The 27,239-nt window shown below is 46.8% G+C and overlaps 2 protein-coding genes across 2 annotated transcripts in view; one reads left to right on the plus strand and one right to left on the minus strand.

Moving 5' to 3' along the window:
- The window catches only part of LOC310708593 (podocin-like), a 671,219-nt gene that overhangs the window by 98,786 nt on the left and 545,194 nt on the right, over nucleotides 1-27,239 (minus strand). The window lies entirely within an intron of this gene.
- Nucleotides 13,438-27,239, plus strand: part of FAM163A (family with sequence similarity 163 member A) — a 102,493-nt gene continuing 88,691 nt past the window's right edge. The window contains exon 1 of the mRNA XM_083507269.1: nucleotides 13,438-13,821. The gene's annotated coding sequence lies outside the window, so the exon portion shown is untranslated. The remainder of the gene's footprint in view (nucleotides 13,822-27,239) is intronic.

Here is a 27,239-nt window from a genome sequence, read left to right on the forward strand (position 1 = left end):
CCAGTCTTTCATCCAGCAGAAGGATGCAGCTTCATAGTACAACCTTAAGTCCGGCAGCTCTTTGGATTCATATACAAAGTGACATCTTGCCCTCATAACTCAGCACTTTGGAATATTTGATTAATTCTGCTTTTGGTACAAAGTGGCACAATGGGAAAGGGACTGTGCAGAGTGGGGTCAATTATTCCAACCCCTCTGCCGTCCTTATCAGACATTGGGGATGTTAACAAGTTTAAGCAAACAAACAAGCAAAAACTTGCAAGAAACAGCTGTGAGATGGGAAGCATAGCAATTCTGTATCAGTTAATCTAGGAAGTCCACAGCTTCCATGCTGCAAGTGGTACCCTTTCCCCACGTTATATTAAAGATGGAAGAATGTCTCCTCCTTGAGACAGGCCAATTAGGGAATGGAGGAGGTAAGAGAAGCAATTTGTCCAAGGCTGCCAAATGAATGGCAGATTCATCTGAAATTTGGGTGTGGGTTACCCAGGTTACTGACTTAGCTTAGAACATGGGTAGGCAAACTAAGGGGGGATCCGGCCCAATTACCTTCTAAATCTGGCCCATGGATGGTCCGGGAATCAGCATGTTTTTACATGAGTAGAATGTGTCCTTTTATTCAAAATGTATCTCTGGGTTATTTGTGGGGCCTGCCTGGTGTTTTTACATGAGTAGAATGTGTGCTTTTATTTAAAATGCATCTCTGGGTTATTTGTGGGGCATAGGAATTTGTTCATTTTATCCCCCCCCAAAAAAAATATAGTCTGGCCCCCCACAAGGTCTGAGGGACAGTGGACCGGCCCCCTGCTGACCCCTGCATAGTCCAAAGGCTATTCATCAGGAAATAAGGATTTGTTTTAAGTTTTGAGGGTTTTTTTAATTGTTTAACCACATCAGTTAACATATACATATGCTATAATGTTATTGTTTTAGTTAAATAAACTGTTTAAATTGTTATTAAGGAAATGATTATTTTTCTCCTTACAATAAAGTACAGCAGAAAAGCTGTCCAAATATAAACAAGTGGACTGCCCCCCTGCTGGAAAAGTTTACTGACCCCTGGCTTAGAAGATTGTGTATTGCATTCCTTACTAGGCCAAACAGTTACTTCTAAAGAAAAATCAACCAATATCTTTTCCTCTGCAGAACCTTTCTGTGGGGCAATCTAAATGTGACACTTTTGTGGTTTCCAGAGAGGGGGTGCGTTTATGAATTCTGAAATAGACACACAGAGTTTTAGGAAAGGGCATGCTATTTATTTCCTGTGATGCAGGAGGAAGAGAGTGTGGGGGAAATCATGTACAGGAGGGGGAAGAAAGAGTGACTTGGCAAATTTCCAGTGACGCTTGTTAGGTGGAGAGAGGAGTTTCTGGTGGGAGAAGAGGGAGATGACTTAGCAGCGAAGTGGGTGATTAGAAATCAATATTTGATTCCACCCCAGTGACCAAGAGTCGAGAAGAGATCCTGACAAGATGACAAGATGCAAACCAGTTCGTGAATGAGCACCTTCTTTTTGTAAAGAGAGAAAAAAGGAATTCTATTCGTTCTCAGGTAAGCATTTTTCAAGAGAAGTAAAGGTAGTTTGAAACAGGGGCTGCTGTTTGATGTGCATGAGCAGAAATCCCTGTTTCAAGCTCCCTTCAGCCTTACCTGTCTCCAGCCTGAAAGGCTGAGAAGGAATTGGGTTATCTAGGGTTAGTGATGGGGGAATAAATCTGATTCCATTCTCATTTAAAGGCAGATTTATCTCATTTGCATTTTCCAAAAGCATATCAAAGCGTGGCCATCCTGCCGAATTTGCGCTTTTCTGAATTTTGCAGTGCATTTCTCCAACCAAGTAATCTGTCCAAAAATGCAAATACCTAGAATAAGTGTGCATGTGAATGCATATAGTAAGGAAACCAACATATAAAATGCATTATATTACAGGAAATTGCTTTGCAAAAATATTAGGAAAATTACACTAACATGCACACCACCTCAAACTCCTTTGAGGATAAGGTGCTATAAAATAAACAAATAATAAAATGCTGATGAATTTTCATGAGGGCTTTATTTTTTGTTTAATGCAAACTAATGTGGAAATGTGGAGAGCAGAACTTAATACTGAACTGGTGGGGGAATGAGAAAATAGAGTGGAACTGAAGTGGACATATTCAGCCATCCCTACCTAGGAGTCCCATAGAACCCAGCTTGTAATTTCCAGATGTATACGTTTTTGGATGGTGCTCATATTGTGTAATGATCTCAGGCAGGCATGCAAGCCTTGATAAGAATTTATAAGCCTCTGGCAGTTTTATGGTATGTTTATTTACAATTAACATCCAGAACGCGGCTCTGAGCCTGCCGCTCTTAGCTACAAGTTGGTCACTCTGAGTCTCCACCCCTTTTGCAGCATGAAGGGCGCCAAAGTCCAGTCCGTCCTCTCTTCCATTGCATTTTAACCCTTTCAGCTCTTCTGGTTGTCGTCCCCCCGCTATCAAACAAAGATCCTCTAAATACTGTCTCCCTCCTGGTTGCATAGCAACTCCCTCAATGTCATCTATCTCCTCCCCTCCCTTTGCCTGCGAGCTTTCCGATTCTGGGAACTCTTGATGAAGGGGGGCTGAACTAACCTACTCCTACTCTGTCTGTGGCTGCAATCCCTCGTCTCCCGAGTAAGACTCCCTCTTCTTTCATCTCTAAAGTCAGAATCTTCCCAGGTGTTCGATTCAGCCACATCCCTGACATACCAATAGCTGGGGTCAAGAGTGGGAGAGGCCTCTTGCACTTATGGGCTTCGTTGGAGGTATCTGACTGGCCGTTGGGGGAACTGGTTTGGATAGGCTTCTGGTCCCGATCTCTTCTTATGCTGTCTCTGCCTGATGAGGAACAGAAGCTCATGGCTCAGGTTTTGCCAATGGATTTTGTTTTCAGATTAGAACAGTCATTGGTTGCAAGGTTCAGGTGGTTGGTTACATGAGAGATCAAAGACATGGCTACGCATGAGCTAAGATGCTGACCCAACAAGACCCTGCACCTTCCATTTGATGGGTCAGGCGGGCGCAGACCTACACTGGCTCCCAGTACGTTTCTGAGCACAATTCAAAGTGTTGGTGCTGACCTTTAAAGCCCTAAATGGCCTCAGTCTCCACCCCCATCGTTCAGCCTGGACACTGAGGTCCAGTGCCGAAGGCCTTCTGGCAGTTCCCTCCCTGCAAGAAAATGAGGTTACAGGGAACCAGGCAGAGGGCCTTCTTGTTAGTGGCACCCGCCCTGTGGAACGCCCTCCCAGCAGATGTCAAAGAGAAAAACAACTACCCGACTTTTAGAAGACATCTGAAGGCAGCCCTGTTGAGGGAAGCTTTTAATGTTTAATAGGTTATTGTATTTTAGTGTTTTGTTGGAAGCCGCCCTGAGTGGCTGGGGAAACCCAGCCAGATGGGCGGGGTATAAATAATAAATTAGTATTATTATTAGTGGCTGGAGTCCTGAGCTTGTGCAAGCAAATGGGCACTCCTTTTAGTGAGCAGACCAGGTGAGGCTTGTGCATACTGTGATCTCTGTGTCCCAAGTGATGGAGGTGGAATGGGTGCCAGCTTGGGCTCAGATTTACTCCCAGCTCTATGGCTGAAAAAGCTGAGGGGAGTGTCTGAAAGTGGGGTAATGGGCGACATTTCTGAGAGTTTGCCTGAGCCTCCTTCAGAGGGTGGCTGGAAGCCTCCCTGTGATCAGACATCTTTTGGGGTTTGCAGAGCCTAGAACTTGCCGATCAGAAGGTCGGCGGTTTGAATCCCCGTGACGGGGTGAGCTCCTGTTGCTCGGTCCCAGCTCCTGCCAACCTAGCAGTTCAAAAGCACATCAAAGTGCAAGTAGATAAATAGGTACCACTCCAGCGGGAAGGTAAATGGTGTTTCTATGCGCTGCTCTGGTTCGCCAGAAGTGGCTTAGTCATGCTGGCCACATGACCCGGAAGCTGTACGCCGGCTCCCTCGGCTAATAAAGCAAGATGAGTGCTGCAACCCCAGAGTCGGCCACGACTGGACCTAATGGTCAGGGGTCCCTTTACCTTTACCTTACCCCCACCACACTGGGACCCTCCCAGACTCCATGCAATAAAACTGCTAGCATATTTGCAAAGCTAAGCAGGGTCCGGTATGGTATCAGATTGGACGATGGATGGCGTGTTGAGATTCCTGCATCACAGGGATTTGGACCAGATGACCCTCAGGGTCTGTCCAACTCTATGATTCCACGTTACTATGGTTCCTCAGGGTCTGACCACCCCTTCCATGACACCTCCAAGGGACTCAGGGCATTATGTTCAAATGGAGTTGCAATTATCCTTTCCCCCTTTTTTGACAACTGGTGACCCTGGAACGAAGGTGGAACTATAAACAGTGAGAAGTGAAGCCTCTCTTAAAAAAAATTGACTGTGGGAAGTGGGGAGGTGTTTTGAGAATAATTATGCTTTGCTGATTTAGGGTCCCCATCTCTTTGGTTGGTGCATCCCTGAATTCCATGCCATTCTGCTTGAGGATGCCTCTCTTGGCAGCTACACACCATTAAGAGAGGCTGCTTTGCCATCCCTCTGGCAAAGACACTTCTATAACCTAACCTCATCCTTCTAAGATCTGGAAAGAGCTTCTTCGTTCATCAAATATTAAGGCCTGTGTTCGTTAGCGGGGGAAAGAAACACACGTTTCCCTCTCAAGGTATACGTGATGCATGAGAATCAAGACGGGATCGGAAGTCCCCCACCCCAGGAAAAAAGCACCAACTCAGCTTCATTGTAAGTGGTCAGGTCTGGATCAAACCAGTTACTTAAGGCTCTTCATTCTATGCCTCCACTCTAAGTATCTGTAGCTTAATATTGAAAGCCATGGAGTAGAGAGGCTGCCTTGGAAGAATCAGCACCCAGGCCTTAAAATTCTTGACTCCACTTGGCTGTGTATCTCATTCACGTCTTACTGAGGTGGAAGGTAGTGAATAGACTTTGACGGCAAAGAATTGTGGATAGCACAACGCAAGAGCTGAAGGGAAGAGAATGCTTGAAGGTACAGTGGTACCTCTGGTTATGTACTTAATTCGTTCCGGAGGTCCGTTCTTAACCTGAAACTGTTCTTAACCTAAAGCACCACTTTAGCTAATGGGGACTCCCGCTGCCGCCGTGCTGCTGGAGCACGATTTCTGTTCTCATCCTGCAGCAAAGTTCTTAACCCGAGGTAATATTTCTGGGTTAGTGGAGTCTGTAACCTGAAGCATATGTAACCTGAAGCATAGGTAACCCGAGGTACCACTGTATATCTCTCAACCGGTGATTTGTTGTCCCTAAGCAGGCAGGAAACATCCCAGCTCACTAGACAGGTATGCACATTTTTAGTCCCGTTAGGGGGACTAAAAGGGGGTTTGGGATTCATAACTCTGAGCTGGATCATGGCCACCGTGTGCCTAAAACTCTGGGTGAGAAACTCCTGTTAATATTTGCATTACACTTGAATATGTCTGAGACTTTCAAAGCAACAGAGGAAATCCTCCCCCCAGCTGCCTCACCTTTGCAGAGTTCCAAATGTGTGTTTATGAGCGGAAATGCACATACAATCTAAAATTGGGTGGGATGGGGGAAGGATCTGGACTGGTGGAGGTATTTTGGGGGAGAATCACTGGGCACGGGAAGGGTTAAACAGCCCTTTCTGATGTGAAATACTCTCTGCATTTTCTGCTGGCCAGCAAATACTTGTCTGCCAAAGACCTGTTGGTTGACATGAGGTGCATGTTACGATATAGAAGCCATGCGGCCGCGAGCTACTGCTAGCTTGAAAGCAAAACATAATGGGAATGTTGGGACTGTACCGTGGGAAACAGAGGGACAGTCTATTCACAGTGCGAAGCACCGGAATTAGCTCAGAGTGTAATATGAGCTGTACAGGAAGTACAGGAGGAGTTTGTCTCTCGGCTGTTGGAGTTTGAAGAGACCAGACGTGTTTTCTGTAACGCTGCAAAGACAGAAATAAAGGCATGTAAATACGTTTCTGTCTATCTCTTTCCCCTGCCTGGGGGGCAGGAAAGAGGGGGGGTGTTCTCACGCTGAGAAGGATCGCCTATCGCGACCTAGCCTGTATCCTGCCGGGGAATGCAGACAGGGAGGTCAACCGGAGATCAAGCTGGGTGCCTGGAGAGTGGCCAGTTTCTCCTGATAAAGGCTTGATCCCAACAGTGCAGTTCCACCCTGAGATAATTTTCACCAACAGGGAGGGCCCAGGGCCTCCTTCAACCAGTTTGTTAGATTTGGCATTATGGTTTTGTCCTTGTTTCCCCAAAGTTGTGCAGTGCAGATCTTGGCAGAGCTGAAGAGAAAATAAGGAAGATCTAATGTGGTGTCGTGTTGGGTTAGGACCTGGGACATCAGGTTTCAAATCCCTGATCAGCCATGAAACTCACTAGGTGACCTTGGGTAAGTCACAAGCTTTACTTACCTCACAGGGTTGCTGCGAGAGGAAAATGGGGAGGAATAGAACCACACACACGAGCTCCTTGAAGTAAAGGTGGGATATAAATGCAATAAAGAGATACTAAATGAAACCATACAGCAATTTAACAATTAAATCTACTTTCTAGCCCAAATGAAGGATAACAATTCCTTCAAACAAACAAACAAACAAACAAACAAACAAAATTAAAATGGTTTGTGTTAAGTTGTGGGTGAACATATCAGACAGCACAGCGATTCTTCAGACAGCTCTTGTTTATTCACAGGCCAGAACAGAACTGAACTGAAGGGTTCAGCCAGCCTGCTTATATAGAGCTCCAGTAGAATGCAACAGTAACCATTTTCTGTAACTATCCAATCACTGAGCGTCACTTTCGATCCCTTATTTGCATATGTGGACCTGAACTATCTACAGTATCCCCCTGCTGGCCCAGGGTGAGAACTTCAGTACATAACAGTTTGAGGGTGGAAATACTCTGTTTGCATTGCAGCCTGATCCTGTGCATGTTTACGCAGAAGTAAGTCCCGCTGGGTTCAGTCTTAGATGGTTATTCAGCAGGATAAAGAAAGCATTTCAAGGGTACTGTTGTCAACCACACGCTGCTAGCAGGCAGCTTCCATTTATTGCCATGAAGCTCTTATGCTAAGGAGGACGGCTGCACTGAATCCTTCCCCCTTCATCTTTATAAGATTACACTGAAGTGAGACTTTCTCCCTAGTAGGTGTGTGTGGATCCCAGCAGCTTCGATTCCCCCATCCCACCCCCTCCAGCAGCTGTTTTAGGCTGCAGAAAATCTTAAATCGGGTTGCTGTCCTGCAGCAGGATTCTTAAGATGAAGTAGATAAACAACTAATGGAAATAAATGCCTGTCAATAAACAAAAGCCCAAATTCTTTTATTTATTGTTTAGGATATTGCTAGCAGAATGAAATGCAGAATATGGTATAACCAGCCACCTTGGAAAACTTCAGAGATCCATAGAGAGACTGGCAGCTTCTGGGAGAATAATTTAAACATTCCATTCTGGTCAAGTATTAACATTTTAGCTAATGAGCATATTGACTCATGCATTTATTTAGGGTGGGGAACCTGTGAACCTCCTGACATTCCTGGACTCCAGCCTTCATCAGCTCCAGCCAGCATGGCTAGTGGTCAGGGGTGATGAGAAGATGACCTTTGATGTGGGACCTTTGATGAGAAGATGACCTTTGATGCAGGGCCTGAGCCAGCCAAAGGTTCAAGCCCCTTGCAGTTCAGTCTTAACCATGTTTGCTCAGAAATAAGTGACTGGGGGTCTACTTTCTCCATATCAGCTATGCACAGAATTGCAGCCTTTATCTGAGTGCAAAATTAAAGCATTCTAAAATTTATACAGATATGAAATGTGCCAATAGCCCACCATAAGCGACCAAAAAGCTGGCTGGCTATTGGCAGCTGTTGTGTCTATGTAAGTCAGATTTTGTTATGTTGTCTGCAGTTCTTCCATTATTTCTCTGGTCTTCTGTGTGTATGTGTGTGCATGTGCAAAATCTCAGATGAACACACTCCTCCTTTCCTGTTCTTAAAAGAAATCTCTCTACAAGTACACGGAATGCCAGCCAATTTTTAAAAGACAGCTACCCTCAAAAACTTTAGTTCTTCTAATTCTTTATTACCCTGCATTTTCTGTAGTTCTTCACACCAGCATAAAGCAGCTATGAACTGCTGTCATCCTGATTTAGTAGTTCTCTGTGTTTTTCTGGCACTCGCTTTGACTGGTAGGAAATATCTCTGCAAGTGCCTGAGCAGCTGAGAATGAGATCCTATGGCTTTTAGGAGTAAAAATGATGAAATATGTCCTGGTTATCATCATGTGCTCCCCCCCCCCCCCGCGCACAGACTGCCTTCTTGGCAGTAGAAGATACAAGTGTTAGCTAAACCATTTGAAACTGCGAAGGAGAGGAGGATAGAGGAATGCTAAACTGTGAGGAACTACAACTAGACAGCATTTTTAAACATATCTAGAGGTGCCAAATGGCATGTAAGGCTAGCAAAATATTAGGAATGGATTATGCTGCCAACATATGCCCATTCATTACTCCTGAGATGACTCAGCCTTATGAAAGGTGCGTTCTAAATATAGCTGTAGGCTTTAAATGAGATCAGTCAACAAATGTAGCGTAAACTCTCAGCCTCACTGAATAAAACTGGGGTGGCGCTGTGGGTTAAACCACAGAGCCTAGGACTTGCCGATCAGAAGGTTGGCAGTTTGAATCCCCACGACAGGGTGAGCTCCCGTTGCTCGGTCCCTGCTCCTGCCAACCTAGCAGTTCGAAAGCATGTCAAAGTGCAAGTAGATAAATAGGTACCACTCCGGCAGGAAGGTAAACGGCGTTTGCTCTGGTTTGCCAAAAGCGGCTTAGTCAGGTAGGCCACATGACGCAGAAGCTGTACACTGGCTCCCTCGGCCAATAAAGTGAGATGAGCGCCGCAACCCCAGAGTCGGCCACGACTGCACTTAATGGTTAGGGGTCCCTTTACCTTTACCTAACCAATCAACTAAGGCTATACAGTGGTACCTCGGGTTAAGAACTTCATTCGTTCTGGAGGTCCGTTCTTAATCTGAAACTGTTCTTAACCCAAGGTACCACTTTAGCTAATGGGGCCTCCTGCTGCCACCACGCCACCGCCGCGTGATTTCTGTTCTCATCCTGAAGCAAAGTTCTTAACCCAAGGTACTATTTCTGGGTTAGTGGAGTCTGTAACCTGAAGTGTCTGTAACCCGAGGTACCACTGTAGTTGATTGGTTGTGGACCAATTTCATTTAGTGATGCTGAGAGTTTGGGTCAGGCCTAGGCAAACTCAGCCCTCCAGATGTTTTGAGACCACAATTCCCATCATCCCTGACCACTGGTCCTGCTAGCTAGGGATGATGGGAGTTGTAGTCCAAAAACATCTGGAGGGCCAAGTTTGCCTATGCCTGGTTTAGGTTACACTTGCTTGGGTTTGGGGGATATCGTGGTTCCATTAGGATAACAGGGGTTATGATTATATGTGGGTGTCCCAGATAGTGGCTCAGGTGTTTTTTCCTGCCCTTCTGGAAATGTGCTGCTTCTCCCCATACACAATTATTTAGGCAGAGGTTTTCAACCTTTCTGAGTCCATGGCCCCCTTGATCAACTACATTCTTTCTGCGGCACCCCCATGGGGCTCAGGAGCCCAGTTATGTCACCCCTTGCCTGCAGAGCTGGCAGCCTCTCACCCTTTTTTGAACACCCGCCCATGCGGAGTGTTCCCTTGGCCTCCTCTCCCCTCTCCTTGGGAGTCCTCTGGGCAGCCGCTGCCGCCACCCCTGGTCTCTGAGCTGCCCACCTCAAAGAGAGGTGCTTCCTCAAACTGCCCCACAGGGGCCTGGGACTTGTCTGTCCATTCCCAACAGCTAACAGACTGGTCAGCTGGGCTCCCTCGCCTACTTGCTTGCTTACTCAGAGACTGCCTCAACTCCTGGCAACCAGCACCCTCTGACCAGCCCCAGAGGCGCCATTTGCCTGTGGAGCTTGTGCCCAGGGCTGCTGCAACAAACAGCTGTGCAAGCCTTGGGAGGGAGAGATGCGAGAGGGCATCAGAGGCGGGAGGGAAGGAAAGAGGGGCAGAGGCCAGTGTTGCCCATGGCACCTCTGATCATCATTCAAGGCACCCCAGGGTGCCTTGGTACACTGGTTGAAAACCACACTGCTTTAGGGGATCATGGCTTCCCATTTTTCCTGCCTTGCCAAAGAGCTGGCATGGGCAGGCCTTGGTCTTTCACATTTCAGTGGCACTTTGTGTGAAGCCAAAATTTGGTGCCCTCCCGCCTCTGGACTTCCATTCTGCTCAATTCACTATGTCATAGTTGCAATGCTCTGCGGCTCCCCCTCAGTGCGGCAGAACCAGTGGCTGGAAGGAGGGGACTTTAAGCTATGGTGTGTGTTAGCCTCTCTGCTTCCACTGCCTCCAAAGAAATTAAAAGATGCTAGTGAACGAGGCAGACATAATTCAGGTGAAAATAACTCTTCCTAGTTAGCTGGTTGTCAGTTGTGTGCAGGCTGAGCTTCTAGCTATGATGTCAAATGGACGGTGGTCGTTCCTGGAATTTCTCTGGAGAAGCTCCTCTCCCACTCTGCCTTAGCAAAAGGGCAGAGTTAATGAGCCAGTACCCAGCAACTATTTATCATTCCTCTGGCATGATTTCAGTCTCAGCCAGAAGAATTGCCCAGCTGCCCAACTTAATGTGCAGCATTGCCTTTGTATCAAGGAAAGAAGCGATTGTGCTGTTAGCTCCCTTTTGGTGATCTTGAGCTACTATCTGGCATGGCCGGTGCTTTTCCATTTTGTGTGCCTGTTTCAGGAGCCTTCAAGCTTTATGATGGTCTTTCAGAATTATAGGCCTAAAAGTGGCTGGAAGGCTATTTACAAGGGTCACAAGCACTATAGATTCTTGGCGTACGGACATTAAACTGCTGGCACCTCACATTGTAGGGGTAGGAAAGTATATTGCTTGAGACTTGGGAGAACTACTACCAATCAAAATAGACCAGACTTGCACTTTATGGCACGCTGAGCCAAACTTAGCCCACTAGGGACAATTGAGCCCACTAGAAGCTAGATTAAAAAATACCTGTTTTTGCTCCCTGTTAGGAACTGTAGAAACAGGCTGCTATCAAACACCTGGAAAACCACCAGCAAATAATAATAATAATAATAATAATAATAATAATAATAATAATTTTTATTTATACCCCGCCCTCCCCAGCCAAGGCCGGGCTCAGGGCGGCTAACAAGCAATAATAAAAACAAGTTGAATGAATACAACTTAAAAACAAAATGAAAATACAACATTAAAATATTGAAGCATTAAAATATTAAAATGTAGCCTCCTCGCAGGAGGAGAAAGGAAAAGAAAAAAGAAAGAGGGGGAGGGAATCAAACTGGCTCCAAGCCAAAGGCCAGGTGGAACAACTCTGTCTTACAGGCCCTGTGGAAAGAAATCAGATCCTGCAGGGCCCTGGTCTCATGGGACAGAGCGTTCCACCAGGTCGGAGCCAGAGTTGAAAAGGCCCTGGCTCTGATTGAAGCCAATCTAACTTCCTTAGGGCCTGGGACCACTAGGGTGTTGCTATTTATGGATGTTAAGGTCCTCCGTGGGACATACCGGGAGAGGCAGTCCCGTAGGTACGAGGGTCCTAGGCCGTGAAGGGCTTTAAAGGTCAAAAGCAGCACCTTAAATCTGACCCTGTACTCCACCGGGAGCCAGTGCAGCTGGAAAAGCACTGGGTGAATATGTTCCTATGGCAGAGACCCCGTGAGGAGCCTCGCTGCAGCATTCTGCACCCGCTGGAGTTTCCGGGACAGCTTCAAGGGCAGCCCCGCGTAGAGCGAATTACAGCGAATTACATGGCTGTTGGGCTCACTTCAGCCCACTGTGTTTCAAGGAATGCCTAAAGTAGACAGTGCTGAGATAGACTTGGAACCAGTGCTCTGGGTCCCTGGACTGGGGAATTGAGAAGAGGCCAGTATTAGATGGCTTTAGATGCCACAGCGGTACTGTGGGGATAATGCCCTATTTTACCAGCCCAAACTCTTTGGATAGTGTCAGCCACCACTAGAAAGGAAGGAATAAACAAAGGAGGTCTGTAGCCATGCTTTTTCACCCTGCCTTATTGGGGAATCAAAGCATTCTGATTGGATGGGGCTTTTCACAGCACGAGGGACCTTTGAGGGATACCAGGGATGTAGTCTATTCCATAGATAGAGATTTAAGCAGAAAATAGCAGGCTTTGGTGTGCAGATTTAATATGCTCAAAAAGTCTGATATATTTGGCAAGAGGATAATAGAGTTGCGAGTGCACGTACTAATCTCTCTCTTTTAATACTATGACAAGTTTTCATTTGTTCACTTAATCTTTCCTATGGCATCCTTTTGGGAGCGTTCCATGGTATCTGAGCCAAACGGCAGGCACTGGGTCACTGCTTCTCTCTGCTTTTCCTCCGCCGCCCCCTGAAAAAAGATACTTGACGCACACTAGTGACCCGCTGTTGGGTGCGCAGCCAGAAAAAAGATGGGGCATTTTGATTTCAAAGAAACATGCGCGATCCTATAGGCACGTAGCGGATGCACAGACTCAAAGCAGCCAGCTTTTCTTTCGCTTTCTCGCATTGTCTTTATCCTGTTAATAAGAAAATCCGTTTATTTTGGTCCAGGCAAAAGGTCAGAAAAATAATAATTAAAACCCGGCCAAGCGGACGTAAAGCTTCATTTGCGATGATTGAGGCGAAGGATCAGGATGCGCGCCGCTGATGAGCGCCGACTAATGAGGTTAGAAAAGGATTTTATCCCCAATAACGAGCTACTGGAGAGCTTTCAGCACCACGGAGAGCAGCCAAAGGGAGGGCCGGAGCTGCCTGGTTAATCGTATTCAGCGGGCGCTGGCAGCATCTGTCGACTTTTAAACGGACTCCAGAGGGGAGTTGGCAACCTGCAACCTGTTGGGGAAAATGGGCTCGTAGCTCCCGCTCTCTTTCCTTTCGCTCTTCTGCTCCGCAGCTCAAGCGAAATCTCTCGGGGCCTCCTTCCCTCCAGAGGCTCCACCCTTCGGATGCTTCTCAGTCACCGAGTCGGAGCAGAACTCGAAGTTTCCGTGTGTGTGTGTTTAAGCAGATGCTGCAGCTTTTTTGGGGGGGAGGTGGGGAGATTCTCTGCAGCGCCTTCTGCCCTCTTTGCCCAGCTGAGCTGTGCTCAAACAGAGCGGCTGGCGAGGTCCCTGAAGCCCAGCCTGGGAAAACGCAAACCGCTTAGCTTTCTTTCCTTCTTTCCTTTTCAAAACGTCTTTTTAAACGTTGCCTTGTTTCAGCGAACTTCAGTGATTTTGCTCTCTAAACGGGACTGTTCGGAGCTGGCTGAAAACCGCGGCCTCGGGGAAGTCATCCCAGCAGATTGAGATTGTGGCTCCCGCTGATCGCACCCCACATTTACTCCCCCCATTCGCATGCTCGTCTCTCCGCCTGGCTTCTCGCAGTGCGCGTGGGCGGAGGAAGGGGGGGGTCCCACTCCCCTCGGCAGAGCATGAAGCATCGGCGCCCCCTGCAGCAGGGGGGGATCCAGCACACGCTTTTGGAGAGCCCGGCCAGGAAGCACGCCAGACGCGCCTCGGCGAGAGCTTGAGGGCGCGTGGTGCGCCACCTCCCTCCTGCCCGCGCCGCTGCGCTCCCGCCGCCTCTGCTGCCAGTCTACACACTTTCCACCCGCCACTGCCTTGCCTGCTGGAACCAGGGGTGCTCAGACCCTCGCAGGATAGGCAATCGGCCCATCCAGCCAAAACAGAGACGCCTCCCAGGTAAGTTGCTCTGGAATCCACGCTCGCCTGGGTGCATGTGTGTGTCTGTGTATTTTTCCTCTGTTGCGCCCCTGCCCCTCTGAAAGATCTGCCGGAGGGAATCTGCAGCAAAGTGGCGGCACTCTGGGCTTTGTGACACGAGGGGAAGGGAAGTCCGAAGGGCATTTCCTTGCAAAACGGCGCGAAGGGCTTGCACAGTGTGTGTTTGTGTGGTGTGTTTGTGTAGTGGCAGGGTTGGGGGACCGACCCGTCCTCGCTGCCTCCCTTTTGCGTGGAGACTCGCGGCGCGTTTCCACCTATCTCCAGCTGCCGCGGTCTTTCGTTTTGTCGGCTGGAGTGACACTCCACCGCCACCCCCCTCCCTATGGAGAATGGTCCCTCGGTTTCCCCTAACACCCCGCCCCTTCTGAAGACAGCTTGCTTGTTCTGGGATCCACGGATCTGGCGCGATCGCGCCTTGGAAAACAAACCTGCGCGGCGCGGAGACGCGGTGGAGAGACGCTTTGAGGCTGCTTAGCATTCAGAGGGGTCTTCGCAGACCGAAGCTTTCTTCTGCTCTCTGCGCCCTTCCAGTCAGTTCCTGAAATATATATATGGATTTGTGTGTTTTGCTTTCCTTCCCTCTGGCTTTCCTTTGTGGGAGAAGGGTGTCTTTGTGCTGGAATTCTGCCAGCTGGGGGGGGGGGATGCCATGCAAATAAACACAAGATTGCTGAGTTATGCTAGGGCTGGTTCCTACCCGCTCCCTTTGACAGACCTCCAAGGCGTTTGGGCTAATTGAACTCTGTTACATTTCAGGTTTCTCTCTCTGTAAAAATTAGAAGGATCATAAAATCGGGAGAAAAGAGGGCAACTCTTTGTAGCAGCCTCTGTAAACAAAGCCGGTCCTTTTGCTTGTGAGTTTATGGGTGGTGGTGGAATGAAATCCAGGCATCACATATAACTACAGAGGGGAGCAATTCAGTATTTTGTTTTTGAGTTACACTCAGGGGTTCCTTTGCCCTGAAGGGGGGCAGGCAGAGTGGGATTTCACCCATGAGGCACACTTCATGAAGAAGTTTTCATTGAACATTCATTTCAGTGGGGCTTGTACAATCTACTTCTTGGTGGATTGTATGTGATGCTGATGAGCAAGAGCAGAGCACACTGTGTTTTTATTTTCTTCCTCAGGCAGCAAAGTATCTCAGGTCGGCCCTGAGTCTGTTTTTATGTTGAATCCAGTTAAGTTGTTGGTGTGTTGTAGTCACTAAAGAGACCACATTTAACAGCTCTGCACACAAACTAAACCGCACCTGATTCTATCCCAGTAGTCATTACTATGGGATGTTAGGGGGGACAGTCTTTGTCTTTTGTGATCCCTCGTAGCCAAGTAAGATGGTCTTCCATGAACGCAGTCTTAACATTGAGTCCATAAGTGACTGTGGAGGCCAATTCTGGATCCACACATCCTTCCACAGTGGGGACATAGGTTTCCGGGGTGGGAGCTGATCATGGTGAGGGTTTGCCAAACATGCCTTCCTCTTAGCACGTTTCTCCCTTTTATCCTGAGTTTGAGCGTCTTCAAAGTCCATGACACCTTTGGTAGAGGCTATTCTCCAGTTGGAGCACTCGCAGGCCAGTGTTTCCCAGTTGTCGGTGTTTCTCAAGGCAAATCTAAAAAAAAGTAGTAGAAAGTCTTTAAGCCTCTTTTGTTGACCTCTGGTGGGGGACATGCCATGCTCCTTCTGGGGTAGTTTGCTCACTTTTGGTTCCCACCTTGCACTCAGGTCTCACCTGTGGCTCCTAGAAGCATGTGACAGCAGCCACACCCTGAGAACGGCTTCAACAGGCCAGCTAAACCATGTGAGGGTAGCTGATGTGTGTCAGACCCTCAGTGAGTGAAGGACTTACTCTGCATGCAAAGACAGGCTCCTGCAGATTGAGTGGACAAGACCAGTCCAATGGTCAAGAAAGTGGTTTCTGCATGTGGGAAGAGGGAAGTGAGTTGGCAGATGGGGCTTATCAACCTGGGAAGGGAGCCCATCTAGGAGAAGGAAAACTCTGATCCTAGACTATTTACAGAAATATTGCAAAATTAATGAATGTTAGAATGATGTCAGAATGAAGTTAAGTGGTTTAAGCAGCAATGTTATAAAGGTGTATGAAAAATGGATTATTAACAGGTAGAACCCAAAGTTATATTATATTAAGTTAAAGGAATAAGATAAAAACAAAGAGGGAAAGAAATTGCTGAATTAACTAATTGAATTGGAAAACAAAAAAGGGGAGGTGTGAGGAGGTCAGGGAAGTAAGGATATGAATATATGATATGGAAAGATTGATGTGTTTTCTTTTTAAATGTTTTTTTATCTTTTTTCTGTATTTTGTATTTTTCTTTTTTGTTACTTTTATTTTTGTTTTCTCTTCTATTCTTTTTATCTATGTATTTTTTTTCCTTTGAAAACTTAATAAATATCATTAAAAAAAAAACTCTGATCCTAAACTCCACTGCCTTCTCCTTGAGAGAAGAAAAGGTTAAGGAGCAGGGCTCCCCCCCCCCCCCAGTTTAGTTCCAGCACCTCTCAGGTGGGTTATGCCAACTTTCAGGTGGGTACCATAGGTGCCAACTCCCTGGGGCCCTGGGTGCCCAAGCACCCACAAAATCCCCCATGAAGGCACTGGGCATCCACAAATTTCGATGCCAGGGCCATGCATGCTGCATGGCACACACGGCCCGGGCACCCATGGTCGTGGGGCCAGGTTGGCACTCCTGGTGGGCGCCACTGCCATTCTAAGGAAATGAGGGAGGTGTTTGTGGTGAGTTCCAGCACCTCTTTTTTCTAGAAGAATAGGAGTGAACCCTCCACAAATTCAGGGTCCCTAAGATGTATGCCTCCTTTTGGCAACTCTTTCAAGCCAAGATCGTGCAAATGTATTGCTCTGTGTGGATGCACCCACAAGTAAGATAACAGTTCTGAAGAATGAAAGCTTTCTTTGGGTTTAAGTGTTGGGATGTCTGAGTCGCAGCAAGCATGAGCATCTCAGGAGAGGCATTCCCTCCTGTCTGAAAGGAGAGGTAGGAGAGAGGCCTCTTCTTGGAAGGCCCAGGTCACCCACAGGCTTGCAAAAAATCCCGAACATTTATTATTATTATTATTTGCTTGCTGAAGAACTGAGGACACACTTCTAAGTCAGTTAATAGATTTTGTAAAGTACTGTTTTTGGGGGACAGAAGTACTGTTTTTGGGGGACAGGGGGCGGGCTGGTGTGGGGGACTCCCTGGTCTTGAATGGGGTAACTGTGCCCCTGAAAGACCAGGTGCGCAGCCTGGGAGTCATTTTCGACTCACAGCTCTCCATGGAGGCACAGGTTAATTCTGTGTCCAGGGCAGCTGTCTACCAGCTCCACCTGGTACTCAGGCTGAGACCCTACCTGCCTGCGGACTGTCTCGCCAGAGTGGTGCATGCTCTAGTTATCTCCCGCTTGGACTACTGCAACGCGCTCTACGTGGGGCTACCTTTGAAGGTGACCCGGAAACTGCAATTAATCCAGAATGCGGCAGCTAGACTGGTGACTGGGAGTGGCCGCCGGGACCACATAACACCGGTTCTGAGAGATCTGCATTGGCTCCCAGTACGTTTCCGAGCACAATTCAAAGTGTTGGTGCTGACCTTTAAAGCCCTAAATGGCCTCGGTCCTGTATACCTGAAGGAGCGTCTCCACCCGCATCGTTCTGCCCGGACACTGAGGTCCAGCGCCGAGGGCCTTCTGGTGGTTCCCTCATTGCGAGAAGTAAGGTTACAGGGAACCAGACAGAGGGCCTTCTCGGTAGTGGCGCCTGCCCTGTGGAACGCCCTCCCAGCAATTGTCAAAGTAATAAACAACTATTTTACTTTTAAAAGACAACTGAAGGCAGCCCTCTTTAGGGAAGTTTTTAATGTCTGATGCTGTACTGTTTTTAATATTCAGTTGGAAGCCGCCCAGAGGGGCTGGGGAAACCCAGCCAGATGGGAGGGGTATAAATAATAAATAATTATTGTTGTTGTTGTTGTTGTTGTTGTTGTTGTTGTTGTATTTATATTTCAGGGTTTTATACAACAACGTGTATACAAAAAAAGGTAAAGCCATTAAAAACAGGGCTGGCTAATCAAAGTTTTTAAAAGTCAACCTCTTCCGTAGAGCAGCTCTGTGTGAAGTGTTGACTGTGGACAAGCAGTTTTCATGGCTCCGTCTATCCTTAAAGGAAATGTATATCATAACTTTCTTTTGAAAGGAATGTCTGCGAATTAAAACTCATTATCTTGCTGAACAGAGATCTTGGGTTGCCGTCACCGTTCAGAAGCCTGTAACTCGTTCTGGCGAATGTACCCTTCAGTCCTGAAAATTGGAAGAGGTGAGAGTTATATGATTATATCTCTTAATAGTGTTTATAGCGGGGAGGGCTCAAGCTGGCAGGGGGAAGGTTTCCCTGGAAATCTTTTATTTGTTTCCTTCTCCACATCCATAACAGAAAAGCACACTGTGTACTGCATCGTGCTCTGCCTAGCCTGGTCATTTATATCCCTCCAGTGCACAACTCCATATAATAATCTCTGTGTTAGGCCTGTCTTGGACTTCTAAATGCTGATTCTTGCAAAAGAGCACCTCTTCTTTCTTCTTCTTTCTTTGGCGATCACTCGTAGCCGATTAAGATTGTCTTCCATAAACACGGTTTTAACAATGAGTCCATAAGGGACTGTGGAGGCCAGTTCTGGATCCACACGTCCTTCCACAGTGAGGACATTGGACCTATGAAAACATTCACCATATATTCTGGCTGCTATTTCTCTCCCCAGTATTCCTTGTGCATGATTCTGATTGTGTGTGCGTTTGTGTGTGTGTGTGTGTGTGTGTGTGTGTGTGAGAGAGAGAGAGAGAGAGAGAGAGAGAGAGGACTTTCAAGCATATTTTAGAATATTCTCTGTCTGCTGAGACTGACAACTTTATCTGGAGAGAGGGGGGTTTTTTTAGCTGTAGTGTGATGCCAGTTGTAGGGTTTCTGTTATAGAACAGCATTCGGGTTTGCTCTGCAGCCAGGCAGCTGCTGTGATTAATATAGCAACAGAAAGCTTAGGTTGTGGTTCTTTGACTGAGCATCTTTACTAGCAGTTTAAGGATTGTAATATACTTTGTAGGTAATTAGGAAAGAGCTTCACTTTGCAATAAAGCTAAAGGTTAATGATCAAACGGATTAAACAAATGCTGATGACACCTGCTTTCACTGTGCGTAATAATCTGTAGTTACACAGGTCTTCACTTTAGCCAGAGATCAGTTTCAAAATATTGTTTATTTGACTAGTAGCCTGCAGCCAAAGAGCTGACTAGTTGGTTCAAATCAAAACATAAAATGTATTCTCTGTGACATATAAAAGTGGTGGTGGCAGTGGCTTCTCTTGAGACTTCATGCTGCTTCTCCTTACTTCTCAGTCATCCAGAGCAGATCACAGGTGGAGCAGCCATAGCAATGCCACCCCCCTTGGATTCTGCCGCCTAAGGCAGCTGCCTCAGGTCACCTCATGTGTGGGCCGGCCCTGGCATTACACAACTAGCTGATTGTAGGTCGACTCTTGGGGAGGCCCTGTGTGAAAGTCAATTACTTAAGGTTACCATATTTCAAACAGTGAAAATCCGGACAGAAAAGTATTCCAGATATGTCTGGGAAATTCTTGGCATACGGCAACCCTACAATTATCTTTTAAAACTTTTCTGGGCAGCCATTTGTGGTGTGTTGAACAAGGAGTAGCACGGGCTGTTTCTATGTGACCGGTGTTGATTCATTCTATTGTATTTCTAACTGGCTGCATGTAAAATCTGAATAAGAAGGGGAAGTCAGGGAGAGGAAAAGTCACATTTCTTTTTTTCTTTCCTTCCTATTTATTTTTGCCTACAGGGTCAAAATCCTCCCAGGTAAGGACAGCATAATTCAATCCACGGTCACCTTCCTTTAGCAGGCATGAGTAAATTATGGCCTTAATAAAAAACTGTTCCTGGGCAAGATAATTTAATATCGGGTTGTTGCTCTTGTCAATGTGCTGTTGACTCTTATGTGACTAACTGTTGGACTTCTACCAGCCTGGCGTTCATTTAGAAGAATGGGAAGCAATAGGCATTCTCTCCATTGCAGTCTGATTTTCTCTCTGTGTGCGCTTGTGTCAAATTCGACAGTGGAACAGTCTCCAACGAGACTCCAACTCTTTCCTGGGAGGATTTTAAGCAGAGGTTAAATCATAGAATTGTGTCGTTGGAAGGCACTCTAGTCCAACCCCCTATGGATCCGGCCACTTGTCATGTATGATCCAGCTGAGATCCCTACATTTCAGGGGGTTGGACTAGATGACCCTCAGGGTCCCTTCCAACTCTACAGTCCTATGATTTCTTCCCCAAGCAATTTCACAATTTGAAGGTCAGAATCCTCAACATTAATGGGTTTGCTCCTGAAATGAAATATTTAACTTGGCTCCGTTACTGCCTCTTCCTTGAAAGTATGTTTCATGCTTCATTTGCCAGTGATGTTAAGAGATTTCATGCCATATTTTTGCTTTCCTCTCAGCTGGAAATCTGTAAAGGGTGTGTGTACACACTCAGTGGCGTAGCGTGGGGGGTGCAGGGGGGGCGGCCGCACCGGGCGCAACATCTGGGGGTTAGGGTTAGGGGGCGCAAATCCACAGGTTAGGGGGCGCAAATTACTTGCCTTGCCCCGGGTGCTGACAACCCACGCTACGCCACTGCACACACTCATGAGACGTGCAGAGGTGTGTGTGAGCGTATGTACAAATATGTTCAGGGACCATATGATGCATTCATCTGTGTGTACTTGAACCTTGCTGTACATTTTTTCACCTGTTTAAATCTCCTTCAATGTGATACTATTTCACTGCAAAACTCCCTGTATAAATGTGGATCTCCTGGGCAGTATCAGTGCCTAATTTTAACAGAGGCTGAGGAAACAGTCATTTCCGTGTACCTGTCAGTTGACTGCTTCTTCTTCTTTTTACCTTGGTCAGGTATTTCAATAATAGGTACTGCTGCGGCGGGAAGGTAAACAGCGTTCCCGTGTGCTCTGGCTTCCGTTACGATGTTCTGTTGCAGAACAGCAGTGGCATACACTGAGAGGAAGAAAGTGGTGGTTCAAAACAACAGCAGAAATTTCAGAGGAAGACAGTGATTTTAAACAATGGTAGAGGTTTGAGTAAAGTGCTGTGGAATCCTTGATGACTCCACATCCTTTCTGTCACATGAGGTAGCTGAAGAATGGAAGTGAGAGAAGTTTGAGTACAGTAAGACAGGGGAGAACACTGAAAGGGGGGAAAGTGGATGGTTTAAACCACAGTTGAGGTTTGAGTGAAGCTTGTATGGAATAATACTGAGTGGCCATGTCAAACAACAGAGGTTTGGATAAAGCAGGAGTGGAGAGACACAGAAGGGAAAGTGCCATTTAAAACAATGGCAGACAGAGGGTTGAATATTAAAATACAATGGTCTGTTAAACATTAAAAGCTTCCCTAAAAAGGGCTGCCTTCAGATGTCTTCTAAAAGTCTGGTACAGTAGTTGTTGTTCTCTTTGACATCTGGTGGGAGGCCACTACCAAGAAGGCCCTCTGCCTGGTTCCCTGTAACTTGGCTTCTCGCAGAACAAGCAGAGAGTGACATTGGGAAGAGTGGCAGTTTAAAATAAGGTTTGAGTACAGCAAGAAGGGATTTTGGAAAGCCTCTGTTCTGCCAGCTGTTCAGTGTTGGCTTCTGTGTTGCACCCATCTCTGCTATTTATCTTTGTTAAAAAACAGTTTTAAAAAATGACAACAACCTGTTCGTGCCTCTCCATCCCAGCTTTACTCAAACCTCTGCTGTGCTTTAAAACTGCCATTTTTCTCTCAGTAATATTCCGCTCCTACTTTAGGGAAACTGCTGCTGTTTAAAACAGACACATTTTTCCTTTCAGTGTCTTTCCCTTCTCACTTTACTCAAACTTCTGCCTCTTTCATTCCTCAGCTGCCTCATACATGTGAGAGAAAATACGAAGAGCCCTCAAATATTGCACAGTACCTTCACACAATGTATTTCACTCCTGGCACAGTGCGTTGTCTTCAACATGAAGTTCCAGATTCAATGTACAGTGGTACCTCACGTTACATACGCTTCAGGTTACAGATGCTTCAGGTTACAGACTCCGCTAACCCAGAAATAGTACCTCAGGTTAAGAACTTTGCTTCAGGATGAGAACAGAAATTGTGCTCCAGCGGTGCAGCAGCAGGAGGCCCCATTAGCTAAAGTGGTGCTTCAGGTTAAGAACAGTTTTAGGTTTACAGACCTCTGGAACGAATTAAGTAATTAACCCGAGGCACCACTGTAGTAATTTAGAAGATATATTTTATTAACAAGCAAACACCCATATATATACAACATTCATAACTGAACTAGCTTCATAATGGAACAAGCTGGCAGCTTGGCTCTTCAGATGCAATAACGTATATAATCATGGGGTTTGTGCCCAAAAGGGGCTGCATAATAGGAGAGAGGGTGAGCCATGGACATGGAGAGGTCTGTGTTCAAGGGAGAGTCGAGAAAAGCATGGAGCAGGGGAGATAAGGAGTGGAAGTAAAAATGGAGGTGCAAAAAAGGAGGGAGTGGGAGGCATGAGGACCGGGGTAAAGATGAAAGCGGAGGCATGAAAAGGTCTGCAGAATAGAAGGGATGGTGTATTTATAACTGGGCAGACGGTAAAAAGAGGGCTTGGTAGCTGCAGTGTGGGGGAGAAAGAGGGTGCAAGCCGTTTGTGTGCACGGAGGGGTTGCACAAAAGGAGGGCGAGGAGGCAGGGAGTGAGAGAGATCACTGGTGCAAAGTGGGGCTTCAGAATAGAAGGAAGAAGTGGCTTCAGATGTGAGGTTGGGCTGGGGAAAAGTGAGCGTAGGTAGTTGGAAGGGGTAGGAAAAAGAAGCTCTAGAGGGTTAATGTGAAGGGAATAGCAGGGGATGGATGAGCAGGCAGAGCAGAGGCACAGCCCCTGGAACATACATAAATAGATTATCTCCCCTCCACCCACAGTTTCTCTTTCCTCCCGTCCTTCCCTTTGAGTTCTCCCGAACTCATCAGGCTGGATGTTAACAAAGCTGGGCGTGGATGAGGCATAATGAATGATGTCATGGCTACAAGATTAAATAAATGACCTAACGGCTGCAATGTCCAACTTAATTGTTTTGTTTTTCTTCATCCTCCCATCCCTTGCTTTGTGTAACATCCAGCCTGATGAAGAATTCTAGAGAACGAAAAAGCTTTTCCTCTATTTTGTGACATTTATGGTTTGTTCAAATGGAAGTATTGACTAGTTATAGATTTTTGAGGGTCCCCCCTTTATGGACCAACATGCCTCCAACTGCAGAGGCATAGCCATTATGGCTAGTGGCCTCCGTGAATTTGTCTGCTCCTCTTTGAAAGCCATCCATGTTGGTCACCATCCCTGCCCCCTGGAGCAGTAAGCTCCATAGTTTCACTATACCCTGTGTAAAGAAGCACTTTCTTTTATCCATCTTGATTTCCCCAGGATTCAGCTTTATTGGATGTCTAGTGTAATGAGGGAGGAAAACTTTTCTCCATTCATTTTCTCTGTGATGTGCATTTTTTAAAATAACTATACGATACGATAATCTTTGTTGGCATTATCCCATACAGAACAACAAAATTGAAAATCTACACCAGACATTCAGAAACCAACAAGCCTGCTATCCCAGCCTGGTTAGCCCCCTAAAAACTGTGATACCCCATAATTAAATACAATATGCTCCCATAGAGACTCCTACACTGTGTTTAAAACCAAAATCGCATTTGAATAGAAACTGTTTCTCAGGCAGCTAGTCCTAGTCTTTATAACCCTGTACCTTCTTCCAGAAGGCAGAAGCTGGAAGAGATAATTTCCGGGGTGCGCACTATCCTGCGCTATCTCTGCAGCTTTCTTATGGCACCTGGTAGCATAGATTTGATCTTAGGTAGGGTTGGACTTCAATCATGTCTCCTTCTCCTCGCCTTGTTGTTGTTTAGTTGTGTCCGACTCTTTGTGACCCCATGGACCAGAGCAGGCCAGGCACTCCTGTCTTCCACTGCCTCCCGCAGTTTAGTCAAACTCATGCTGGTAGCTTCGAGAACACTGTCCAACCATCTCGTCCTCTGTCGTCCCCTTCTCCTTGTGCCCTTCATCTTTCCCAACATCAGGGTCTTTTCCAGGGAGTCTTCTCTTCTCACGAGGTGGCCAAAGTATTGGAGCCTCAGTTTCAGGATCTGTCCTTCCAGTGAGCACTCAGGTCTGATTTCCTTAAGAATGGAGAGGTTTGATCTTCTTGCAGTCCATGGGCCTCTCAAGAGTCTCCTCCAGCACCAGAATTCAAAAGCATCCATTCTTCGGCGATCAGCCTTCTTTATGGTCCAGCTCTCACTTCCATGCATCACTACATCACTACTCGCCTTATCTTATACTAAAAAGTTCAAAATGTTGCAACCTTTCTTCATAGGGGAGTTGCTCCACCCCCCTGGGTCATTTCAGCTGCTCTTTTCTATCTCTACAATATCCTTTTTGAGGTGTGGCACCCAGAACTGAACACAGCATTCTGAATGTGGTCGCATTGAAGATTTATATAATTACATCAGTTTTATTTTCAATTCCTCTCCTAATGATCCCTCGCATGGAAGTTACCTTGGCACACACTGGGTCAACGTGTTCATTGAGCTTAACAGGACTTCCCTTCCTCCTCTCCCAGACCCTGTTTCCCTCCTAAATCTGCTCTGGAGGGTTTGGGGAACCCCCCAAATACTTTTAGGGAGGTGTGAGGGGAGGAGGGGGAAATTCCTGTTGCACAAGTGGACCTCATCTCCCCCCCCCCCCAAATACCCCACATTGCTGTATTGAATATTGAATTCCAACTAACATCTGCAGGTCAAGTTGCACAAAAGCAGAGGCTGGTTAAAAACTACCAGTGCCCCAGCTAAGCTGCAGGATGAGTATTTTTTCCATTAGATGACAGCATTCAGCTTCCACCTGGAGTGTAGAGAAGAAGAGGAAGAGTTTGGATTTGATATCCCGCTTTATCACTGCCCTAAGGAGTCTCAAAATGGCTAACAATCTCCTTTCCCCTTTCTCCCTCACAACAAACACTCTGTGAGGTGAGTGAGGCTGAGAGACTTCAGAGATGTGTGACTAGCCCAAGGTCACCAACAGCTGCATGTGGAGGAGCGGGGAAGTGAACCTGGTTCACCAAATTACAAGTCAACTGCTCTTAACCACTACACCACATGGCCCCTGAGACACTCCCGAAAGAGGCTTGTGTCTCTGGGCAGACATGCTAAGGTTGTTCGGTTACGCCCTCATATAATATGGAAGTGCAGTTTCATCCAGAATATGGAACTGACATCAGCACCTTTGAATAATGAACCAAGGACCGCATAATTAAGGGACTCGAAACCGTCTCCAGCCTTGTACAGGCTCACTGCAATTTCCTCCAGCTCATAGGCCCTATTTTGATTTACAAGTTCTTCAGGAATTAGCCTTGCTCTTTTCAAAGGTTTATCTCCCCCTCTGGCGCAGTGCACAATTAATATAAACTATCATTGGGTGCCACTGGAAGAGCCGCAATTACAAAACTTCAAACAGAAATATTACCCCCCAAAAAGGTGACAATTAAATACGGAGCCATATCAAAAAAATATTTCACAGCCTCATTCATGAGCTAGACAGTCTAGACATCAGCGGCTGCATCCCTTTAATTTGATCACCTACTATTTTAGGGTAATGCCACTTCTTCACTAATGGAAAAGTAACGGGGGCAAAAAAAGACCCTCCAAAATCTCCTGCTAAGGCCAAAGTGCACATTATATATTACAGTATAGACAAGCAGGTGTATTGAGTTATAAATGGCTAATGGCAGATTCAGTGTAGTGCACAGTAAAGGTAAAGGGACCCCTGACCATTAGGTCCAGTCGTGGCCGACTCTGGGGTTGCGGCGCTCATCTCGCTTTATTGGCCAAGGGAGCCGGCGTACAGCTTCCGGGTCATGTGGCCAGCATGACTAAGCAGCACACGGAAACGCCGTTTACCTTCCCGCCAGAGCGGTACCTATTTATCTACTTGCACTTCGTGCTTTCGAACTGCTAGGTTGGCAGGAGCAGGGACCGAGCAACGGGAGCTCACCCCATCACAGGGATTCGAACCGCGACCTTCTGATTAGCAAGTCCTAGGCTCTGTGGTTTAACCCACAGCGCCACCCGTATCCTGTAGTGCACAGTATACTTAGACAAATGCTGGAGATGCCTTCAAAATGGAACTGCCTTGGATGTTCCTGGGCAAGGCACAAAGGCGTACAGCACTTCCTCTGCTGAGCTGAGGCTTCCTTTAGTTAAGCAAGAAGAAGAAGAAGCAAATAACAAAGATGGACCACGCAGCCACCTCAACCCACAGTAAGAACTCTCTCGTCTGCACATCTAGTAAAACCGAATGCTGCATCTGATGTTATGGGACATTTGGAGAAACTGGATACCACCCTGGGCAGCACTTGCAATACCAGTTTGTCTGGTGTGAAAGGGGACATTGGGTGCCCCTAGGGTCCAACCACGCAGCGGTGGCGCTCCTGTCAGTGCCGCTGGATGGCTGCCACTTCCGGTAAGCCTGTGGGGAAGTCTCACTGGGTGGGAGAAGCCCACGATGAGCACTTTCCCCAAGGCACGTTCAAATCTGGAGCTCTCCTTGGCTGCTTCTTCTAGGGAAGCATCCTTTTGATAGGGGTGAGGCAGGGGGCTATTTCCAGTTGAGAAGTGACAGATTGGAGGACAGCGTTCCTACTGCCCTCTCCAACTCCAACAGAGCCATTTCCCTTCTATTGAGATCCAAGCGAATTTACCCTTGCAAGCACGCATCTGGCTTCCCTTGGATGGGAAAGCAGTTGGGTGGGGGGCTCTGAGTGGCAAAGCACCAAGTGGGGGGAAGTGACACACCCCACAAGCTACACTTGTCAGCTGAAACTCTCCTCTCAAAGCTGCGTTTCCCTAGAAGCAGCAGCTGTTGGAGTCTTAATGAGCACGTTGGCATGCAACTGGTCTGTCCTCTGGCCCTAAGCCAGGGTTGCCGTAATTTGATATTGGCACCTAGGAATTTGAAAAATGTTTTTGGGATTAGTCTAAGCCGTGCAATGAGGTACAAATTAGATAAAGTGAGACCACCCCTTCTGAGCGGGGCTTATGTTGCTGTACGAGTTGGCAAGGTTGTGTGTGATGCAAAGGTCACTGATATTTAAAACAGTATTTCTCACATGTCTGATACTTTCAGAGTAAGAATTACCAACCCTTGGAGACGCCTACTCCCTGGGCCTGTGACTTACCTGTGCTTCTTTACCTGAAGGATATACCGTATTTTTTGCTCTA

This window comes from Podarcis liolepis (genome assembly GCF_965112155.1).
Source record: "Podarcis liolepis genome assembly, chromosome: 6".
NCBI lineage: Eukaryota > Metazoa > Chordata > Lepidosauria > Squamata > Lacertidae > Podarcis > Podarcis liolepis.